Genomic DNA, 25,522 nt, shown 5'->3' on the forward strand with positions numbered 1-25,522 from the left:
CATACTACAGATAGAGCGGAGCATGGAGAGGAGGAGCTGGGGGGCTACAGTGTCACATACTACAGATAGAGCGGAGCATGGAGAGGAGGAGCTGGGGGGCTACAGTGTCACATACAGATAGAGCGGAGCATGGAGAGGAGGAGCTGGGGGGCTACAGTGTCACATACAGATAGAGCGGAGCATGGAGAGGAGGAGGAGCTGGGGGGCTACAGTGTCACTTACTACAGATAAAGCGGAGCATGGAGAGGAGGAGCTGGGGGGCTACAGTGTCACATACAGATAGAGCGGAGCATGGAGAGGAGGAGCTGGGGGGCTACAGTGTCACATACTACAGATAGAGCGGAGCATGGAGAGGAGGAGCTGGGGGACTACAGTGTCACATACAGATAGAGCGGAGCATGGAGAGGAGGAGCTGGGGGGCTACAGTGTCACATACAGATAGAGCGGAGCATGGAGAGGAGGAGCTGGGGGGCTACAGTGTCACATACTACAGATAGAGCGGAGCATGGAGAGGAGGAGCTGGGGGGCTACAGTGTCACATACTACAGATAGAGCGGAGCATGGAGAGGAGGAGCTGGGGGACTACAGTGTCACATACTACAGATAGAGCGGAGCATGGAGAGGAGGAGCTGGGGGGCTACAGTGTCACATACTACAGATAGAGCGGAGCATGGAGAGGAGGAGCTGAGGGGCTACAGTGTCACATACAGATAGAGCGGAGCATGGAGAGGAGGAGCTGGGGGGCTACAGTGTCACATACAGATAGAGCGGAGCATGGAGAGGAGGAGCTGGAGGGCTACAGTGTCACATACAGATAGAGCGGAGCATGGAGAGGAGGAGCTGGGGGGCTACAGTGTCACATACAGATAGAGGGGAGCATGGAGAGGAGGAGCTGGTGGTCTACAGTGTCACATACTACAGATAGAGCGGAGCATGGAGAGGAGGAGCTGGGGGGCTACAGTGTCACATACTACAGATAGAGCGGAGCATAGAGAAGAGGAGCTGGTGGTCTACAGTGTCACATACAGATAGAGCGGAGCATGGAGAGGAGGAGCTGGGGGGCTACAGTGTCACATACAGATAGAGCGGAGCATGGAGAGGAGGAGCTGGGGGGCTACAGTGTCACATACTACAGATAGAGCGGAGCATAGAGAAGAGGAGCTGGGGGGCTACAGTTTCACATACAGATAGAGCGGAGCATGGAGAGGAGGAGCTGGGGGGCTACAGTGTCACATACAGATAGAGCGGAGCATGGAGAGGAGGAGCTGGGGGGCTACAGTGTCACATACTACAGATAGAGCGGAGCATGGAGAGGAGGAGGAGCTGGGGGGCTACAGTGTCACATACTACAGATAGAGCGGAGCATGGAGAGGAGGAGCTGGGGGGCTACAGTGTCACATACTACAGATAGAGCGGAGCATGGAGAGGAGGAGCTGGGGGGCTACAGTGTCACATACTACAGATAGAGCGGAGCATGGAGAGGAGGAGCTGGGGGGCTACAGTGTCACATACAGATAGAGCGGAGCATGGAGAGGAGGAGCTGGGGGGCTACAGTGTCACATACAGATAGAGCGGAGCATGGAGAGGAGGAGGAGCTGGGGGGCTACAGTGTCACTTACTACAGATAAAGCGGAGCATGGAGAGGAGGAGCTGGGGGGCTACAGTGTCACATACAGATAGAGCGGAGCATGGAGAGGAGGAGCTGGGGGGCTACAGTGTCACATACTACAGATAGAGCGGAGCATGGAGAGGAGGAGCTGGGGGACTACAGTGTCACATACAGATAGAGCGGAGCATGGAGAGGAGGAGCTGGGGGGCTACAGTGTCACATACAGATAGAGCGGAGCATGGAGAGGAGGAGCTGGGGGGCTACAGTGTCACATACTACAGATAGAGCGGAGCATGGAGAGGAGGAGCTGGGGGGCTACAGTGTCACATACTACAGATAGAGCGGAGCATGGAGAGGAGGAGCTGGGGGACTACAGTGTCACATACTACAGATAGAGCGGAGCATGGAGAGGAGGAGCTGGGGGGCTACAGTGTCACATACTACAGATAGAGCGGAGCATGGAGAGGAGGAGCTGAGGGGCTACAGTGTCACATACAGATAGAGCGGAGCATGGAGAGGAGGAGCTGGGGGGCTACAGTGTCACATACAGATAGAGCGGAGCATGGAGAGGAGGAGCTGGGGGGCTACAGTGTCACATACAGATAGAGCGGAGCATGGAGAGGAGGAGCTGGGGGGCTACAGTGTCACATACAGATAGAGGGGAGCATGGAGAGGAGGAGCTGGTGGTCTACAGTGTCACATACTACAGATAGAGGGGAGCATGGAGAGGAGGAGCTGGGGGGCTACAGTGTCACATACAGATAGAGGGGAGCATGGAGAGGAGGAGCTGGTGGTCTACAGTGTCACATACTACAGATAGAGCGGAGCATGGAGAGGAGGAGCTGGGGGGCTACAGTGTCACATACTACAGATAGAGCGGAGCATAGAGAAGAGGAGCTGGTGGTCTACAGTGTCACATACAGATAGAGCGGAGCATGGAGAGGGGGAGCTGGGGGGCTACAGTGTCACATACAGATAGAGCGGAGCATGGAGAGGAGGAGCTGGGGGGCTACAGTGTCACATACTACAGATAGAGCGGAGCATAGAGAAGAGGAGCTGGGGGGCTACAGTTTCACATACAGATAGAGCGGAGCATGGAGAGGAGGAGCTGGGGGGCTACAGTGTCACATACAGATAGAGCGGAGCATGGAGAGGAGGAGCTGGGGGGCTACAGTGTCACATACTACAGATAGAGCGGAGCATGGAGAGGAGGAGGAGCTGGGGGGCTACAGTGTCACATACTACAGATAGAGCGGAGCATGGAGAGGAGGAGCTGGGGGGCTACAGTGTCACATACTACAGATAGAGCGGAGCATGGAGAGGAGGAGCTGGGGGGCTACAGTGTCACATACAGATAGAGCGGAGCACGGAGAGGAGGAGCTGGGGGGGCTACAGTGTCACATACAGATAGAGCGGAGCATGGAGAGGAGGAGCTGGGGGGCTACAGTGTCACATACATATAGAGCGGAGCATGGAGAGGAGGAGCTGAGGGGCTACAGTGTCACATACAGATAGAGCGGAGCATGGAGAGGAGGAGCTGGGGGGCTACAGTGTCACATACAGATAGAGCGGAGCATGGAGAGGAGGAGCTGGAGGGCTACAGTGTCACATACAGATAGAGCGGAGCATGGAGAGGGGGAGCTGGGGGGCTACAGTGTCACATACAGATAGAGCGGAGCATGGAGAGGAGGAGCTGGGGGGCTACAGTGTCACATACAGATAGAGGGGAGCATGGAGAGGAGGAGCTGGTGGTCTACAGTGTCACATACTACAGATAGAGCGGAGCATGGAGAGGAGGAGCTGGGGGGCTACAGTGTCACATACAGATAGAGCGGAGCATAGAGAAGAGGAGCTGGTGGTCTACAGTGTCACATACAGATAGAGCGGAGCATGGAGAGGGGGAGCTGGGGGGCTACAGTGTCACATACAGATAGAGCGGAGCATGGAGAGGAGGAGCTGGGGGGCTACAGTGTCACATACTACAGATAGAGCGGAGCATAGAGAAGAGGAGCTGGGGGGCTACAGTTTCACATACAGATAGAGCGGAGCATGGAGAGGGGGAGCTGGGGGGCTACAGTGTCACATACAGATAGAGCGGAGCATGGAGAGGAGGAGCTGGGGGGCTACAGTGTTACATACAGATAGAGCGGAGCATAGAGAGGAGGAGCTGGGGGGCTACAGTGTCACATACTACAGATAGAGCGGAGCATGGAGAGGAGGAGCTGGGGGGCTACAGTGTCACATACAGATAGAGCGGAGCATGGAGAGGAGGAGCTGGGGGGCTACAGTGTCACATACTACAGATAGAGCGGAGCATGGAGAGGAGGAGCTGGGGGGCTACAGTGTCACATACAGATAGAGCGGAGCATGGAGAGGAGGAGCTGGGGGGCTACAGTGTTACATACAGATAGAGCGGAGCATGGAGAGGAGGAGCTGGAGGGCTACAGTGTCACATACAGATAGAGCGGAGCATGGAGAGGAGGAGCTGGGGGGCTACAGTGTCACATACTACAGATAGAGCGGAGCATAGAGAAGAGGAGCTGGGGGGCTACAGTTTCACATACAGATAGAGCGGAGCATGGAGAGGGGGAGCTGGGGGGCTACAGTGTCACATACAGATAGAGCGGAGCATGGAGAGGAGGAGCTGGGGGGCTACAGTGTCACATACTACAGATAGAGCGGAGCATAGAGAAGAGGAGCTGGGGGGCTACAGTTTCACATACAGATAGAGCGGAGCATGGAGAGGGGGAGCTGGGGGGCTACAGTGTCACATACAGATAGAGCGGAGCATGGAGAGGAGGAGCTGGGGGGCTACAGTTTCACATACAGATAGAGCGGAGCATGGAGAGGAGGAGCTGGGGGGCTACAGTGTCACATACAGATAGAGCGGAGCATGGAGAGGAGGAGCTGGGGGGCTACAGTGTCACATACTACAGATAGAGCGGAGCACGGAGAGGAGGAGCTGGGGGGCTACAGTGTCACATACAGATAGAGCGGAGCATGGAGAGGAGGAGCTGGGGGGCTACAGTGTCACATACTACAGATAGAGCGGAGCATGGAGAGGAGGAGCTGGGGGGCTACAGTGTCACATACAGATAGAGCGGAGCATGGAGAGGAGGAGCTGGGGGGCTACAGTGTCACATACAGATAGAGCGGAGCATGGAGAGGAGGAGGAGCTGGGGGGCTACAGTGTCACTTACAGATAGAGCGGAGCATGGAGAGGGGAAGCTGGGGGGCTACAGTGTCACATACAGATAGAGCGGAGCATGGAGAGGAGGAGCTGGGGGGCTACAGTGTCACATACTACAGATAGAGCGGAGCATGGAGAGGAGGAGCTGGGGGTCTACAGTGTCACATACTACAGATGGAGCGGAGCATGGAGAGGAGGAGCTGGGGGGCTACAGTGTCACATACTACAGATGGAGCGGAGCATGGAGAGGAGGAGCTGGGGGGCTACAGTGTCACATACAGATAGAGCGGAGCATGGAGAGGAGGAGCTGGGGGGCTACAGTGTCACATACAGATAGAGCGGAGCATGGAGAGGAGGAGCTGGGGGGCTACAGTGTCACATACTACAGATAGAGCGGAGCATGGAGAGGAGGAGCTGGGGGTCTACAGTGTCACATACTACAGATAGAGCGGAGCATGGAGAGGAGGAGCTGGGGGGCTACAGTGTCACATACAGATAGAGCGGAGCATGGAGAGGAGGAGGAGCTGGGGGGCTACAGTGTCACTTACTACAGATAGAGCGGAGCATGGAGAGGAGGAGGAGCTGGGGGGCTACAGTGTCACATACTACAGATAGAGCGGAGCATGGAGAGGAGGAGCTGGGGGGCTACAGTGTCACATACAGATAGAGCGGAGCATGGAGAGGAGGAGCTGGGGGGCTACAGTGTCACATACAGATAGAGCGGAGCATGGAGAGGAGGAGCTGGGGGGCTACAGTGTCACATACAGATAGAGCGGAGCATGGAGAGGAGGAGCTGGGGGGCTACAGTGTCACATACAGATAGAGCGGAGCATGGAGGGGAGGAGCTGGGGGTCTACAGTGTCACATACAGATAGAGCGGAGCATGGAGAGGAGGAGCTGGGGGGCTACAGTGTCACATACTACAGATAGAGCGGAGCATGGAGAGGAGGAGCTGGGGGGCTACAGTGTCACATACAGATAGAGCGGAGCATGGAGAGGAGGAGCTGGGGGCTACAGTGTCACATACAGATAGAGCGGAGCATGGAGAGGAGGAGCTGGGGGGCTACAGTGTCACATACTACAGATAGAGCGGAGCATGGAGAGGAGGAGCTGGGGGGCTACAGTGTCACATACAGATAGAGCGGAGCATGGAGAGGAGGAGCTGGGGGGCTACAGTGTCACATACTACAGATAGAGTAGGAGGAGCTGGTGGTCCACAGTGTCAAACGCTGCTGAGAGATCCAGGAGAATCAGCATGGAGGAGTTTCCTTGTGACTTGGCCTTCAGGAGGTCGTCTGACACCTTGGTGAGAGCAGTTTCAGTGGAGTGAAGGGATCGGAAGCCGGAGTGTAGAGGGTCAAGAAGAGACTTATCAGAGAGATAGCGGGTTAGGTGAGAGTAGACCAGATGTTCCAGGAGTTTTGAGATAAAGGGGAAATTAGAGAAAGGTCGATAGTTGGCTGCACAAGATGGGTCTGGAGAAGGTTGTTTTAGTAGTGGAGTTATTACAGAGTGTTTGGATGAGGAGGGAAAGATACCAGTGGAGAGGGAGAGGTTAGTGAGGCGACTAGTGACAGCAGGAGAGAGGGACTGGAGGAGGTGTGAGGGAATAGGGTCACTAGGGCAGGTGGTGGGGCGAGAGGAGGAGAGGAGCTTGGAGACTTCTTCCTCTGTCACTGGCTCAAAAGCTGAGAGCGATGAGGGAGCGGGAGAAGGAATAGGGTCTATGGGAATTTGGGGCTGGGAGATGATGTCAGAACGGATAGTGTCTGCATATTACCCCACACCATTACTGGATAATACCCCCACACCATGACTGGATAACACCACCACACCATTACTGGATAATACCCCCACACCATGACTGGATAACACCACCACATTATGACTGGATAATACCCCCACACCATGACTGGATAACACCACCACACCATTACTGGATAATACCCCCACACCATGACTGGATAACACCACCACACCATTACTGGGTAATACCACCACACCATGACTGACTAAAGCCACCTCAACGTGACTGCATAATACCACCACACCATGACTGACTAAAGCCACCTCAACGTGACTGGATAATACCACCTTAACGGGACTGAATAATACAACCGCACCATGACTGGATAACACCACCTCACCATGACTGGATAATACCCCTTCACCATGACTGGATAATACCCCCTCACCAGGGCTGTATTAACAGCTGCTGCTGCCCTAGGCACTAAACCTAAAGACGCCCCATCTTCACGCACCTATTGGCGATGCCAGACCTGACCAATACCACCATACCCCCCACCCCCCTGGAAAAGACATCAGATTTACTGGCAAGTCTGAACGGGAGGAGGGAAACTAAAAAAATAAAAACAAAAAAATATATTTTTTTCTGTCCCCCTGCTCCCTGGTGCTGCCCCCCTGCAAGGTGCTGCTCTAGGCACCAGACCACGGGTGCCTAGTGGTAAATACGGCCCTGCCCCTCACCATGACTGGACAAAACCACCTCACCATGACTGGATAGTACCACCACACCATGACTTAATAACATCACCACACCATGACTGGATAATACCACCTCAACCATGACTGAATAACACCACCTCACTATGACTGGATAATACCACCACACCATGGCTGATTACCCCCTTACCATGGCTGAATAATACCCCCTTACCATGACTGGATAATACCCCCTCACCATGACTGGATAAAACCACCTCAACATGACTAGATAGTACCACCACACCATGACTTGATAACATCACCACACCATGACTGGATAATACCACCTCAACCATGACTGAATAACACCACCTCACTGTGACTGGATAATACCACCACACCATGGCGGAATACCCCCTTACCATGGCTGAATAATACCCCCTTACCATGACTGGATAATACCCCCACACCATGACTGGATAACACCACCACACCATTACTGAGTAACATCACCTCAACGTGACTGAATAACACCGCTTCACCATGTCTGGTTAATACCACCACACCATGACTGACAAAAGCCACCTCAACGTGACTTGATAATACCACCTTAACGGGACTTAATAATACAACCCCACTATGACTGGATAACACCACCTCACCATGACTGGATAATACCCCTTCGCCATGACTGCATAATACCCCCTCACCATGACTGGAAAGTACCACCACACCATGACTTGATAACATCACCACACCATGACTGGATAATACCACCTCAACCATGACTGAATAACACCACCTCTCTATGACTGGATTATGCCCCCACACAATGGCAGGATAATACCACCACACCATGGCTGAATACCCCCTCACCATGGCTGGATAATGCCCCCACACCATGACTGGATAACACCACCACACCATGTCTGGATAATACCACCACATTATGACTGGATAATACCCCCACACCATGACTAAATATTACCACAACACCCCAGACTGGATAATACCCCCACACCGTGATGGGATAGTACTCGTCAGCAACTGCATCGCTGTATACTACCCAGTGCCCTGATAACAATGAACCATCCGCCACATTGTGCACCACTGTACAGGAACCATTACAATACTAACACTGAACCATCCGCCACATTGTGCATCGCTGTACAGGAACCAGTACAATAATAACACGGAACCATCCGCCACATTGTGCATTATAAATGTCTGTGAGATTATTACGGTCATATTTCCCGGTGTTATCACGGTTTTCTCTCCTCTCAGCCGTCCGGTGACGCTTGCCGGCCCGCAGATTCATTAGCTACATCTCCTGATTTCAGTCTAGACGATTTAGCCAAAGCTTCATCCATCAGCCGGAGTCCATGACATCTGCATGGCGCACGTTCACACAGAACAATAAAGGTCACTGACTAACCACAAGAATGAGCGGAGGTGCGGGAGGAGCGATCCATAGAGGATCTACACCAGGAGACGTAATCATATAGATCCTAATCCGTCACCTCCCAGGAAGCCCAGATCACTGGACAGTCACCCTCACAAGGCTATCACTTTAAGGGAATGTCCATCTCCTGACCGGACTGTCCTATAAATCCTTGTATTCCTTATTAATAATCCAGACATCTTTTCTTATACTGCTGCATTTTGCCGTTTCTTAGTTAATATCACTAGAAATGTACGACTTGTTAGCCAACTGGGCGTTACCTAAATCCTAAATTCTAAACGAATTAATTCCATAATATATTTCATAAGGGTTGCAGGTAGAGAGCTCCAAATCCCTTACATTATTCATACGGTGATAGAGCATACACGCACATTCAGTATAAGCTGCCCTGTGTGTACATGAGGAGTAACTCTATTAGGTTATATACCTTGTATATGACATTTTTCACCATTTTTCACCATTAGTTTTCACCACTAATGTTCAGTTGTCTCTGAGCTGATGGGTGTAGACTGTCTGCTATGATGTAACCACACATTGCACACACAGTAGAGGAGATCCTGCTCCCATATCTATAACAGACCCTCAGACACAGCTTTATAGAGCACATTATAGAGCAGTACTGAGTGGTGTAAGCTGTGAATCCAGCACAGGATTGTTCTGCATGTAAAGGAGTCTGTGGGGTGGATAAAGAGGCATTTTCCTCTGATAAGATATATTACATATCTTGCACTGTTAATTCATGCAAGGTTGGTTAAAACTGCAATAATCATTCCATGATATAATTCTTGCTCCCTGCAATGGGTACTGGGGATACATACTGCCTGATACTGGGGATACAGTATCCCCAGTATCTTCTGATACTGCTCCCCCTGATACTGGGGATACATACTGCTCCCCCTGACACTGGGGATACATACTGCCCCTCCTGATACTGGGGATACATACTGCTCCCCCTGACACTGGGGATACATACTGCCCCTCCTGATACTGGGGATACATACTGCCCCTCCTGATACTGGGGATACATACTGCTCCCCCTGACACTGGGGATACATACTGCCCTTCCTGATACTGGGGATACATACTGCCCCTCCTGATACTGGGGATACATACTGCCCCTCCTGATACTGGGGATACATACTGCCCCTCCTGATACTGGGGATACTGCCCCTCCTGATACTGGGGATACATACTGCCCCTCCTGATACTGGGGATACATACTGCCCCTCCTGATACTAGGGATACATACTGCCCCTCCTGATACTGGGGATACATACTGCTCCTCCTGACACTGGGGATACATACTGCCCCCCTCCTGATACTGGGGATACATACTGCCCCTCCTGATACTGGGGATACATACTGCTCCTCCTGATACTGGGGATACATACTGCTCCTCCTGATACTGGGGATACATACTGCTCCTCCTGATACTGGGGATGCTGCTCCTCCTGATACTGGGGATACATACTGCCCCTCCTGATACTGGGGATACTGCCCCTCCTGATACTGGGGATACATACTGCCCCTCCTGATACTGGGGATACTGCCCCTCCTGACACTGGGGATACATACTGCCCCTCCTGATACTGGGGATACATACTGCCCCTCCTGATACTGGGGATACATACTGCTCCTCCTGATACTGGGGATACATACTGCTCCTCCTGACACTGGGGATACATACTGCCCCTCCTGATACTGGGGATACATACTGCTCCTCCTGATACTGGGGATACATACTGCCCCCCTCCTGATACTGGGGATACATACTGCCCCTCCTGATACTGGGGATACATACTGCCCCTCCTGATACTGGGGATACATACTGCTCCTCCTGACACTGGGGATACATACTGCCCCTCCTGATACTGGGGATACATACTGCTCCTCCTGATACTGGGGATACATACTGCCCCCCTCCTGATACTGGGGATACATACTGCCCCTCCTGATACTGGGGATACATACTGCCCCTCCTGATACTGGGGATACATACTGCTCCCCCTGACACTGGGGATACATACTGCCCCTCCTGATACTGGGGATACATACTGCCCCTCCTGATACTGGGGATGCTGCTCCTCCTGATACTGGGGATACTGCTCCTCCTGATACTGGGGATACATACTGCCCCTCCTGATACTGGGGATACTGCCCCTCCTGATACTGGGGATACATACTGCCCCTCCTGATACTAGGGATACTGCCCCTCCTGATACTGGGGATACATACTGCTCCTCCTGATACTGGGGATACATACTGCCCCTCCTGATACTGGGGATACATACTGCCCCCCTCCTGATACTGGGGATACATACTGCTCCTCCTGATACTGGGGATACATACTGCCCCTCCTGATACTGGGGATACATACTGCTCCTCCTGATACTGGGGATGCTGCTCCTCCTGATACTGGGGATACATACTGCCCCTCCTGATACTGGGGATACATACTGCCCCTCCTGATACTGGGGATACATACTGCCCCTCCTGATACTGGGGATACATACTGCCCCTTCTGATACTGGGGATACATACTGCCCCTCCTGATACTGGGGATACATACTGCCCCTCCTGATACTGGGGATACATACTGCCTGATACTGGGGATACATACTGCTCCTCCTGATACTGGGGATACATACTGCCTGATACTGGGGATACATACTGCTCCTCCTGATACTGGGGATACATACTGCCCCTCCTGATACTGGGGATACATACTGCCCCTCCTGATACTGGGGATACATACTGCCCCTCCTGATACTGGGGATGCTGCTCCTCCTGATACTGGGGATACATACTGCCCCTCCTGATACTGGGGATACATACTGCCCCTCCTGATACTGGGGATACATACTGCTCCTCCTGATACTGGGGATACATACTGCCCCTCCTGATACTGGGGATACATACTGCTCCTCCTGATACTGGGGGATACATACTGCCGCCTCCTGATACTGGGTATACATCTGCCTGATACTGGGGATACATACTGCCCCTCCTGATACTGGGGATACATACTTCCCCTCCTGATACTGGGGATACATACTGCTCCTCCTGATACTGGGGATACATACTGCCTGATACTGGGGATACATACTGCCTGATACTGGGGATACATACTGCCCCCCTCCTGATACTGGGGATACATACTGCCCCTCCTGATACTGGGGATGCTGCTCCTCCTGATACTGGGGATACATACTGCCCCCCTCCTGATACTGGGGATACATACTGCTCCTCCTGATACTGGGGATACTGCCCCTCCTGATACTGGGGATACATACTGCCCCTCCTGATACTGGGGATACATACTGCTCCTCCTGATACTGGGGATACATACTGCCCCCCTCCTGATACTGGGGATACATACTGCCCCTCCTGATACTGGGGATACTGCCCCTCCTGATACTGGGGATACATACTGCCCCTCCTGATACTGGGGATACATACTGCTCCTCCTGATACTGGGGATACATACTGCCCCTCCTGATACTGGGGATACATACTGCCTGATACTGGGGATACATACTGCCCCTCCTTATACTGGGGATACATACTGCCCCTCCTGATACTGGGGATACATACTGCCCCTCCTGATACTGGGGATACATACTGCCCTCCTGATACTGGGATACCATACTGCCCCCTCCTGATACTGGGGATTAACATACTGCCATGATTACTGGGGATACATACTGCCCCTCCTTATACTGGGGGATACATACTGCCACCTCCTGATACTGGGGATACATACTGCCCCTCCTGATACTGGGGGATACACTACTGCTCAGCCTGATACTGGGGATACATACTGCTCCCTCCTGATACTGGGGATATACATATCTGGCTCCTCCTTATACTGGGGAATACATACTTGCCACTCCTGATACTGGGGTACATACTGCCCCTCTGATACTGGGGATACATACTGCCCCTCCTTGATACTGGGGATACATACTGCCCCTCCCTGATACTGGGGATATCATACTGCCCCTCCTGATACTGGGGATACTACGCCCCTCCTGATACTGGGGATACATACTGCCCTCCTGATACTGGGGATACATAATGCTGCCCCTCCTGATACTGGGGATACATATGCCCTCCTGATACTGGGTGATACAGACTGCCTTATACTGGGGATACTAACTGCCCCTCCTGATACTGGGGATAGACATACTGTCCCTGATACTGGGGATACATACTGCCCCTCCTGATACTGGGGAGACTACTGCCCCTCCTGATACTGGGGGATACATACTGCCCGGCCATCCTGATACTGGGGATACAGTACTGCCTGATAACTGGGGGATACATACTGCCCCTCCTGATACTGGGGATACATACTGCCCCTCCTGATACTGGGGATACAGACTGCCCCTCCTGATACTGGGGATACATACTGCCCCTCCTGATACTGGGGGATACATACTGCCCCTCCTGATACTGGGGATACATACTGCCTGATACTGGGGATACATACTGCCCCTCCTTATACTGGGGATACATACTGCCCCTCCTGATACTGGGGATACATACTGCCCCTCCTGATACTGGGGATACATACTGCCCCTCCTGATACTGGGGATACATACTGCCCCTCCTGATACTGGGGATACATACTGCCAGATACTGGGGATACATACTGCCCCTCCTTATACTGGGGATACATACTGCCCCTCCTGATACTGGGGATACATACTGCCCCTCCTGATACTGGGGATACATACTGCCCCTCCTGATACTGGGGATACATACTGCCTGATACTGGGGATACATACTGCCCCTCCTTATACTGGGGATACATACTGCCCCTCCTGATACTGGGGATACATACTGCCCCTCCTGATACTGGGGATACACACTGCTCCTCCTGATACTGGGGATACATACTGCTCCTCCTGATACTGGGGATACATACTGCTCCTCCTGATACTGGGGATACATACTGCCCCTCCTGATACTGGGGATGCTGCCCCTCCTGATACTGGGGATACATACTGCCCCTCCTGATACTGGGGATACATACTGCCCCTCCTGATACTGGGGATACATACTGCCCCTCCTGATACTGGGGATACATACTGCTCCTCCTGATACTGGGGATACATACTGCTCCTCCTGATACTGGGGATACATACTGCCCCTCCTGATACTGGGGATACATACTGCTCCTCCTGATACTGGGGATACATACTGCCTGATACTGGGGATACATACTGCCCCTCCTGATACTGGGGATACATACTGCCTGATACTGGGGATACATACTGCCCCTCCTTATACTGGGGATACATACTGCCCCTCCTGATACTGGGGATACATACTGCCCCTCCTGATACTGGGGATACATACTGCCCCTCCTGATACTGGGGATACATACTGCCCCTCCTGATACTGGGGATACATACTGCTCCCCCTGATACTGGGGATACATACTGCCCCTCCTTATACTGGGGATACATACTGCCCCTCCTGATACTGGGGATACATACTGCCCCTCCTGATACTGGGGATACATACTGCCCCTCCTGATACTGGGGATACATACTGCCCCTCCTGATACTGGGGATACATACTGCTCCTCCTGATACTGGGGATACATACTGCTCCTCCTGATACTGGGGATACATACTGCCCCTCCTGACACTGGGGATACATACTGCCCCTCCTGATACTGGGGATACATACTGCCCCTCCTGATACTGGGGATACATACTGCCCCTCCTGATACTGGGGATACTGCTCCTCCTGATACTGGGGATACTGCCCCTCCTGATACTGGGTATACTGCCCCTCCTGATACTGGGGATACATACTGCCTGATACTGGGGATACATACTGCCCCTCCTGATACTGGGGATACATACTGCCCCTCCTGATACTGGGGATACATACTGCCCCTCCTGATACTGGGGATACATACTGCCCCTCCTGAATGACTGGGGACAGACTGCTCCCTCCTAGATACTGGGGATAGTCATACTGCCCCTTCCTGATACTTGGGGATACATACTGCTCCCTCCTGATACTGGGGATAATGACTGCCCTCCTGATACTGGGGATAACATACTGCCCCTCCTGATACTTGGGGGATACATACTGCCTCCTCCTGATACTGGGATACATTCCTGCCCCCTCGCTGATCCTGGGGATACATAACTGCCCCTCCCTGATACGTGGGATACTGCCCCTCCTGATACTGGGAGCTACATACTGCCCCTCCTGATTACTGGGGATACATACTGCCCCTCCTGAATACTGGGGATACATACTGCTCCTCCTGATTACTGGGATAACATACTGCGGGATACCGGTGATACATCATGCCCCTCCTATATACGGGAGATACATACTGCACCTCCTGATACTGGGGATACATACTGCCCCTCCTGATACCGGAACGATACATACTGCCCCTCCTGATTACTGGGGATTACATACTGCCCCTCCTGATACTGGGATACATACTGCCCTCCTGATACTGGGGTACATACTTGCCTCTCCTCCTAGATACTGGGGATACATTACTGCCCTCCGTGATACTGGGGATAGCATACGGCCCAATCTGATACTGGGGATAACAATACTGCACCGCTGATACTGGGGATACATACTGTCCTCTGATACTGGGGATACATACGCCCCTCCTGATAGCTGGGGATACATACTGCCCCTCGATACTGGGGATACATACTGCCCCCCCCTCCTGATACTGGGGATACATACTGCCCTCCTGATACCTGGGGATACATACTGCCCCCTCTGATCCTGGGGGATACATACTGCTCCCTCCTGATACTGGGGATACATACTGCCCCTCCTGATACTGGTGGATACATAACTGCCCTCCTGATACTGGGGATTACATACTGCCCCCCCCTGATACTGGGGATACATACTGCCCCTCCTGATACTGGGGATACTCCCTCCTGATACTGGGGATACATACTGCCCCTCCTGATACTGGGGATACATACTGCTCCTCCTGATACTGGGGATACATACTGCCCCTCCTGATACTGGGGATACATACTGCCCCTCCTGATACTGGGGATACATACTGCCTGATACTGGGGATACATACTGCCTGATACTGGGGATACATACTGCCCCTCCTGATACTGGGGATACATACTGCCCCTCCTGATACTGGGGATACATACTGCCCCTCCTGATACTGGGGATACATACTGCTCCTCCTGATACTGGGGATACATACTGCCCCTCCTGATACTGGGGATACATACTGCCCCTCCTGATACTGGGGATACATACTGCCCCTCCTGATACTGGGGATACATACTGCCCCTCCTGATACTGGGGATACATACTGCCCCTCCTGATACTGGGGATACATACTGCCCCTCCTGATACTGGGGATACTGCCCCTCCTGACACTGGGGATACATACTGCCCCTCCTGATACTGGGGATACTGCCCCTCCTGATACTGGGGATACATACTGCCCCTCCTGATACTGGGGATACATACTGCCCCTCCTGATACTGGGGATACATACTGCTCCTCCTGATACTGGGGATACATACTGCTCCTCCTGATACTGGGGATACATACTGCCCCTCCTGATACTGGGGATACATACTGCCCCCTCCTGATACTGGGGATACATACTGCCTGATACTGGGGATACATACTGCCCCTCCTGATACTGGGGATACTGCCCCTCCTGATACTGGGGATACATGCTGCCCCTCCTGATACTGGGGATACATACTGCCTGATACTGGGGATACATACTGCCTGATACTGGGGATACATACTGCCTGATACTGGGGATACTGCCCCTCCTGATACTGGGGATACATACTGCCCCTCGTGATACTGGGGATACATACTGCCCCTCCTGATACTGGGGATACATACTGCTCCTCCTGATACTGGGGATACATACTGCCCCTCCTGATACTGGGGATACATACTGCCCCTCCTGATACTGGGGATACATACTGCCCCCCTCCTGATACTGGGGATACATACTGCCCCTCCTGATACTGGGGATACATACTGCCCCTCCTGATACTGGGGATACATACTGCCCCTCCTGATACTGGGGATACATACTGCCTGATACTGGGGATACATACTGCCCCTCCTGATACTGGGGATACATACTGCCCCTCCTGATACTGGGGATACTGCCCCTCCTGATACTGGGGATACTGCCCCTCCTGATACTGGGGATACATACTGCTCCTCCTGATACTGGGGATACATACTGCCCCTCCTGATACTGGGGATACATACTGCCCCTCCTGATACTGGGGATACATACTGCCCCTTCGGATACTGGGGATACATACTGCCTGATACTGGGGATACATACTGCCCCTCCTGATACTGGGGATACATACTGCCCCTCCTGATACTGGGGATACATACTGCTCCTCCTGATACTGGGGATACATACTGCCCCTCCTGATACTGGGGATACATACTGCCCCTCCTGATACTGGGGATACATACTGCCCCTCCTGATACTGGGGATACATACTGCCCCTCCTGATACTGGGGATACTGCCCCTCCTGATACTGGGGATACATACTGCCTGATACTGGGGATACATACTGCCCCTCCTGACACTGGGGATACATACTGCCCCTCCTGATACTGGGGATACATACTGCCTGATACTGGGGATACATACTGCCCCTCCTGACACTGGGGATACATACTGCCCCTCCTGATACTGGGGATACATACTGCCTGATACTGGGGATACATACTGCCCCTTCTGATACTGGGGATACTGCCCCTCCTGATACTGGGGATACATACTGCCTGATACTGGGGATACTGCCCCTCCTGATACTGGGGATACATACTGCTCCTCCTGATACTGGGGATACATACTGCCCCTCCTGATACTGGGGATACATACTTCTCCTCCTGATACTGGGGATACATACTGCCCCTCCTGATACTGGGGATACATACTGCCTGATACTGGGGATACATACTGCCCCTCCTGATACTGGGGATACATACTGCCCCTCCTGATACTGGGGATACATACTGCCCCTCCTGATACTGGGGATACATACTGCCCCTCCTGATACTGGGGATACTGCCCCTCCTGATACTGGGGATACATACTGCCTGATACTGGGGATACATACTGCCTGATACTGGGGATACATACTGCCTGATACTGGGGATACATACTGCCCCTCCTGATACTGGGGATACATACTGCCTGATACTGGGGATACATACTGACCCTCCTGATACTGGGGATACATACTGCCCCTCCTGACACTGGGGATACATACTGCCCCTCCTGATACTGGGGATACATACTGCCCCTCCTGACACTGGGGATACATACTGCTCCTCCTGATACTGGGGATACATACTGCCCCTCCTGATACTGGGGATACATACTGCCCCTCCTGATACTGGGGATACATACTGCCTGATACTGGGGATACATACTGCCCCTCCTGATACTGGGGATACATACTGCCCCTCCTGATACTGGGGATACATACTGCTCCTCCTGATACTGGGGATACATACTGCTCCTCCTGATACTGGGGATACATACTGCCCCTCCTGATACTGGGGATGCTGCCCCTAGTGGACGTTGTACAAGTGTCTATGCACAAAGCTGCCCCTATAGATGAGAAGTAGGTGCAGCAGTTCGGGTTCCTCTCAGCACTGGCATAAAGTACCATGATGGATCAGCATCTACAAATAATGGAAGATCAATGGGATAATAGCCACCGAGAAGGGACACTACCTCACCAGTCTCCTGACATCCTAAGTGAGTCCTGACCTTCACAGCGGAGAACATGTGTCAGGCTTTTACTGACTCCATAAGAAGTCCTGAGGATTACACAGGGGGCCGCATAGGTTCCATCAACTCCAAGATGTCTATGATACTGGTTGGGGCCCGGACCGTCACCGATATGAACACTCTCATCGGTCCCATTTACTGGAGCATAGGACTGAGCCGATATCTATATACACACTATAGCACACTATTGAGTTATTATTATTCCATTATAGCAGCACCGTGGCCCCCATGGGCCCTCACCACCAGCATCCGGCCGGTAATAACTCACTGTCCTCACCTGGGTCACTGGCTCTATGCTATACATAAAACACGCAGGCAGCAGTATATATATATACACACACAGTATGTCTCTCCTGGGCCCCAGGTGCTGCCGGCTTTTTCCTGCGCTCTATTCCTGGAGGGGGGTTAGGGATAGCAGCGGCCGTGCAGAACAGGAGACATTCAGCCATACAGAGGTATCAGACCGCCGGCGCTCATACTGCAGGTGTCATGGCCGCCGTATGGACGACAATGAGATAAGTTAAAACAACAAATAGTCGGTGACCTACAGCTTGGTCTGAAATACAGATCTGTCAGTCGGCACGGAGAACCTTCCAGCTACGACACCCAACAACAGCCGGAAAAAAAACAACGCAGCGAACACAGCGTACAGGTTATAGGCTGGGTTCACACTACATTTTTGCAATCAGTTTTTTTCATGGATGCGTTTTGATCCGTTTTTTTTATTATAGAAGTCAATGGAAAAATGAATGCACACAAAAACATCCTTTTTCCTATAATTTTTTGTAAAAACGTAGTGTGACCCCGGCCATAGAGGCGCCAATAGTTGCCAAAAATTTCCCCAAATCAATGAATGTTTTCACAGGACTCCTGATCTGATTGGGGGAAACCCCTATTAATATCTTTATATACCCTAGTAGCATATATGGCAGGAGGAGACCCCATAAATGATCAGGGACCCCCTAGCGATGACATCACTGAGACACCTCCTCTACATCACAGACCACCAAGACTCCTAATCCTAAGCACACTGGTGGCTGCAGGGACATGGGCCTCAGATACAGGTGAAACATATACATACAGGTGATACATACAGGAGAGATCTACAGGTGAGCCTCAGATACAGGTAATACATATACATACAGGTGATACATACAGGAGAGATCTACAGGTGAGCCTCAGATACAGGTAATAAATATACATACAGGTGAGCCTCAGATACAGGTAATATATATACATACAGGTGAGCCTCAGATACAGGTGATACATATACATACAGGTGAGTCTCAGATACAGGTGATACATATACATACAGGTGAGCCTCAGATACAGGTGATACATATACATACAGGTGAGCCTCAGATACAGGGGATACATATACATACAGGTGAGCCTCAGATACAGGGGATACATATACATACAGGTGAGCCTCAGATACAGGTAATACATATACATACAGGTGAGCCTCAGATACAGGGGATACATATACATACAGGTGAGCCTCAGATACAGGTAATACATATACATACAGGTGAGCCTCAGATACAGGTAATACATATACATACAGGTGAGCCTCAGATACAGGGGATACATATACATACAGGTGAGCCTCAGATACAGGTGATACATACAGTATACAGTACATGCAGGAGAGATCTACAGGTGAGCCTCAGATACAGGGGATACATGTACATACAGGTGAGCCTCTGATACAGGTGATACATAAAATTGAAAAAATGTTCAGCAGCACTAGAAAAACATATATGTGCGGGTGCACGTCTCACCAAACCGGACCCAGGTTCGTATAGAATATCCAAAGAGAAGATGGAGACCGCACTTCCAAAGAAGAATTCACACTTTATTCACACTGGTGTGAATAAAGTGTGAATTCTTCTTTGGAAGTGCGGTCTCCATCTTCTCTTTGGTGATACATAAACATACAGGTGAGCCTCAGATACAGGGGATACATATAGATACAGGTGAGCCTCAGATACAGGGGATACATATACTGTACATACAGGTGAGCCTCTGATACAGGTGATACATATACATACCGGTGAGCCTCAGATACAGGTGATACATATACATACCGATGAGCCTCAGATACAGGTGATACATGCAGTATACTGTACATACAGGAGAGATCTACAGGTGAGCCTCAGATACAGTGGATACATATACATACAGGTGAGCCTCAGATACAGTGGATACATATACATACAGGTGAGCCTCAGATACAGGTGATACATATACATACTGGTGAGCCTCAGATACAGGTGATACATATACATACAGGTGAGCCTCAGATACAGGTGATACATATACATACAGGTGAGCCTCAGATACAGGTGATACATATACATACAGGTGAGCCTCAGATACAGGGGATACATATACTGTACATACAGGTGAGCCTCAGATACAGGGGATACATATACTGTACATACAGGTGAGCCTCAGATACAGGGGATACATATACATACAGGTGAGCCTCAGATACAGGTGATACATATACATACAGGTGAGTCTCAGATACAGGTGATACATATACATACAGGTGAGCCTCAGATACAGGGGATACATATACATACAGGTGAGTCTCAGATACAGGGGATACATATACATACAGGTGAGCCTCAGATACAGGTGATACATATACATACAGGTGAGTCTCAGATACAGGGGATACATATACATAGAGGTGAGTCTCAGATACAGGGGATACATATACATACAGGTGAGCCTCAGATACAGGTGATACATATACATACAGGTGAGTCTCAGATACAGGTGATACATATACATACAGGTGAGTCTCAGATACAGGTGATACATATACATACAGGTGAACCTCAGATACAGGTGATACATATACATACAGGTGAACCTCAGATACAGGTGATACATATACATACAGGTGAGTCTCAGATACAGGTGATACATATACATACAGGTGAACCTCAGATACAGGTGATACATATACATACAGGTGAGTCTCAGATACAGGTGATACATATACATACAGGTGAGCCTCAGATACAGGTGATACATATACATACAGGTGAGCCTCAGATACAGGTGATACATATACATACAGGTGAGCCTCAGATACAGGTAATACATATACATACAGGTGAGCCTCAGATACAGGGGATACATATACATACAGGTGAGCCTCTGATACAGGTGATACATATACATACAGGTGAGTCTCAGATACAGGGGATACATATACATACAGGTGAGCCTCAGATACAGGGGATACATATACTGTACATACAGGTGAGCCTCAGATACAGGTGATACATATACATACCGGTGAGCCTCAGATACAGGTGATACATACAGTATACTGTACATACAGGAGAGATCTATAGGTGAGCCTTAGATACAGGTGATACATATACATACAGGTGAGTCTCAGATACAGGTGATACATATACATACAGGTGAGTCTCAGATACAGGGGATACATATACATACAGGTGAGCCTCAGATACAGGTGATACATATACATACAGGTGAACCTCAGATACAGGTGACACATATACATACAGGTGAGTCTCAGATACAGGTGATACATATACATACAGGTGAGCCTCAGATACAGGTGATACATATACATACAGGTGAGCCTCAGATACAGGTGATACATAGAGGACATTTAGCAAAAAAGAAAAAAAATGGAGATTTAAATCTGTGACGGCGGCCATACTGGTCCCCAAGCCACCCGGGAGGAAAAGCTGCGAAGCTCCACACTGGTTATCACCCAGCTTTCCCAGAAACAGATATAAGACATACAGGTCATAGGACATAAGGCAGATCATACAGCCTCTACTTAAAGGGGAGGTTCATCTGGGAGAAGCCCAAAGTAACCAATCACATCTTTCATTTCTCAAACTGCTGTGGTAAAATGAAAGCTGCTCTGTGATTGGTTGTTATGGGAGCTGTGGCAGGTTGCTATGGGCAACAAAGAGACTCTTACTATAAGACTGCGCCATAAATGATGCCGTATCCATACTCCGATCTCGAGAAAAATCTCTCCCCTCTCAGCCAGGTTGGAGAGGATGGGCCCCTCAAAAGGCCCAGTGCATTGTGGGCCGCCTATCCAGGAGCCGCACCAACGTACAGCTACGAGACAGTGACGATGTACAATACTATTGACCCTTAAATTGCTGAAAATAGGATGCCACGCCTCCTTTATACACACCACGCCTCCGCAATCTCATGCCACGCCTCCTTTATACACACCACGCCTTCACCATCTCATGCCACGCCTCCTTTATACACACCACGCCTCCGCAATCTCATGCCACGCCTCCTTTATACACACCACGCATCCACCATCTCATGCCACGCCTCCTTTATACACACCACGCCTCCACCATCTTATGCCACGCCTCCTTTATACACACCACGCCTCCGCCATCTTATGCCACGCCTCCTTTATACAAACCACGCCTTCACCATCTCATGTCACGCCTCCTTTATACACACCACGCCTCCTTTATACACACCACGCCTCCACCATCTCATGCCACGCTTCCTTTATACACACTACGCCTCGATCATCTCATGCCACGCCTCCTTTATACACACCACGCCTCCACCATCTCATGCCACGCCTCCTTTATACACACTACGCCTCCACCATCTCATGCCACGCCTCCTTTATACACACCACGCCTCCACCATCTCATGCCACGCCTCCTTTATACACACTACGCCTCCACCATCTCATGCCACGCCTCCTTTATACACACCACGCCTCCACCATCTCATGCCACGCCTCCTTTATACACACTACGCCTCCGCCATCTCATGCCACGCCTCCTTTATACACACCACGCCTCCACCATCTCATGCCACGCCTCCTTTATACACACTACGCCTCCGCCATCTCATGCCACGCCTCCTTCATTCACAGTCACAACCAGCAGCGTCCCATGCACAGTATACAGTCAGAGCTTGCAGCATCCTGCGCATAGTATACAGTGACAGCCAGCAGCATCCTGCGCATAGTATAGTGACTGCCTGCAGCATCCCATGCACAGTATAGTGACTGCCTGCAGCGTCCCATGCACAGTATAGTGACTGCCTGTAGCGTCCCATGCATAGTATACAGTGACAGCCTGCAGCATCCTGCGCATAGTATACAGTGACTGCCTGCAGCATCCCATGCACAGTATAGTGACTGCCTGCAGCGTCCCATGCACAGTATAGTGACTGCCTACAGCGTCCCATGCACAGTATAGTGACTGCCTGCAGCGTCCCATGCACAGTATAGTGACTGCCTGCAGCGTCCCATGCACAGTATAGTGACTGCCTACAGCGTCCCATGCACAGTATAGTGACTGCCTGCAGCGTCCCATGCACAGTATAGTGACTGCCTGCAGCATCCCATGCACAGTATAGTGATTGCCTGCAGCGCCCTGCACATAGTATAGTGACTGCCTGCAGCGTCCCATGCACAGTATACAGTGACTGCCTGAAGCGTCCTGCGCATAATATAGTGACTGCCTGCAGCGACCCAGGCACAGTATACAGTGACTGCCTGAAGCGTCCTGCGCATAGTATAGTGACTGCCTGCAGCGTCCCAGGCACAGTATACAGACTGCCTGAAGCGTCCTGCACATAGTATAGTGACTGCCTGCAGGGTCCCATGCACAGTATACAGTGACTGCCTGCAGCATCCTGCACATAGTATACAGTGAATGCCTGCAACGTCCCATGCACAGTATACAGTCACAGCCTGCAGCATCCTGCGCATAGTATACAGTGACTGCCTGCAGCATCCTGCTCATAGTATACAGTGACTGCCTGCAGCATCCTGTGCACAGTATACAGACACAGCCTGCAGGATCCTGCGCATAGTATACAGTGACTGCCTGCAGCATCCCATGCACAGTATACAGTCACAGCCTGCAACGTCCTGCACATAGTATACAGTGACTGCCTGCAGCATCCCATGCACAGTATACAGTCACAGCCTGCAACATCCTGCACATAGTATACAGTGACTGCCTGCAACATCCTGCACATAGTATACAGTGACTGCCTGCAACATCCTGCGCATAGTATACAGTGACTGCCTGCAGCATCCTGTGCACAGTATACAGTCACAGCCTGCAGGATCCTGCGCATAGTATACAGTGACTGCCTGCAGCATCCCATGCACAGTATACAGTCACAGCCTGCAACATCCTGCACATACTATACAGTGACTGCCTGCAACGTCCTGCGCATAGTAGACAGTGACTGCCTGCAGCATCCTGCGCACGGTATACAGTGACTGCCTGCAGCATCCCATGCACAGTATAGTGATTCCCTGCAGCGCCCTGCACAGTATACAGTGACTGCCTGCAGCGCCCTGCACATAGTATAGTGACTGCCTGCAGTGTCCCATGCACAGTATACAGTGACTGCCTGAAGAGTCCTGCTCATAGTATACAGTGACTGCCTGCAGCATCCTGCACACAGTATAGTGACTGCCTGCAGCATCCCATGCACAGTATACAGTGACTGCCTGAAGCATCCTGCGCATAGTATACAGTGACTGCCTGCAGCGTCCCATGCACAGTATAGTGACTGCCTGCAGCGTCCCATGCACAGTATACAGTGACGGCCTGCAGCGTCCCATGCACAGTATACAGTGACAGCCTGCAGTGTCCCATGCACAGAATACAGTGACAGCCTGCAGCGTCCCGCGCACAGTATACAGTGGCAGTTCTGTACACCTGATAGATGCTGAGTCCAATACCTATGCCCCCAACCACCATCCTGCCTGGTGAGGTGCCCCCGACTACCATCCTGCCTGGTGAGGTGCCCCCGACCACTATTCTGCCTGGTGAGGTGCCCCCGACCACCATCCTGCCTGAGGTGCCCCCGACCACCATCCTGCCTGAGGTGCCCCCGACCACCATCCTGCCTGAGGTGCCCCTGACCACCATCCTGCCTGGTGAGGTGCCCCTGACCACCATCCTGCC

The 25,522-nt window shown here is 51.5% G+C and overlaps 1 protein-coding gene across 8 annotated transcripts in view; it reads right to left on the reverse strand.

Annotated features, from left to right (window-relative positions):
• CHD5 (chromodomain helicase DNA binding protein 5) overlaps window positions 1-25,522 on the reverse strand; it is a 161,500-nt gene that overhangs the window by 134,040 nt on the left and 1,938 nt on the right. The window lies entirely within an intron of this gene.

The sequence above is a fragment of the Dendropsophus ebraccatus genome, chromosome 12 (genome assembly GCF_027789765.1).
Source record: "Dendropsophus ebraccatus isolate aDenEbr1 chromosome 12, aDenEbr1.pat, whole genome shotgun sequence".
NCBI lineage: Eukaryota > Metazoa > Chordata > Amphibia > Anura > Hylidae > Dendropsophus > Dendropsophus ebraccatus.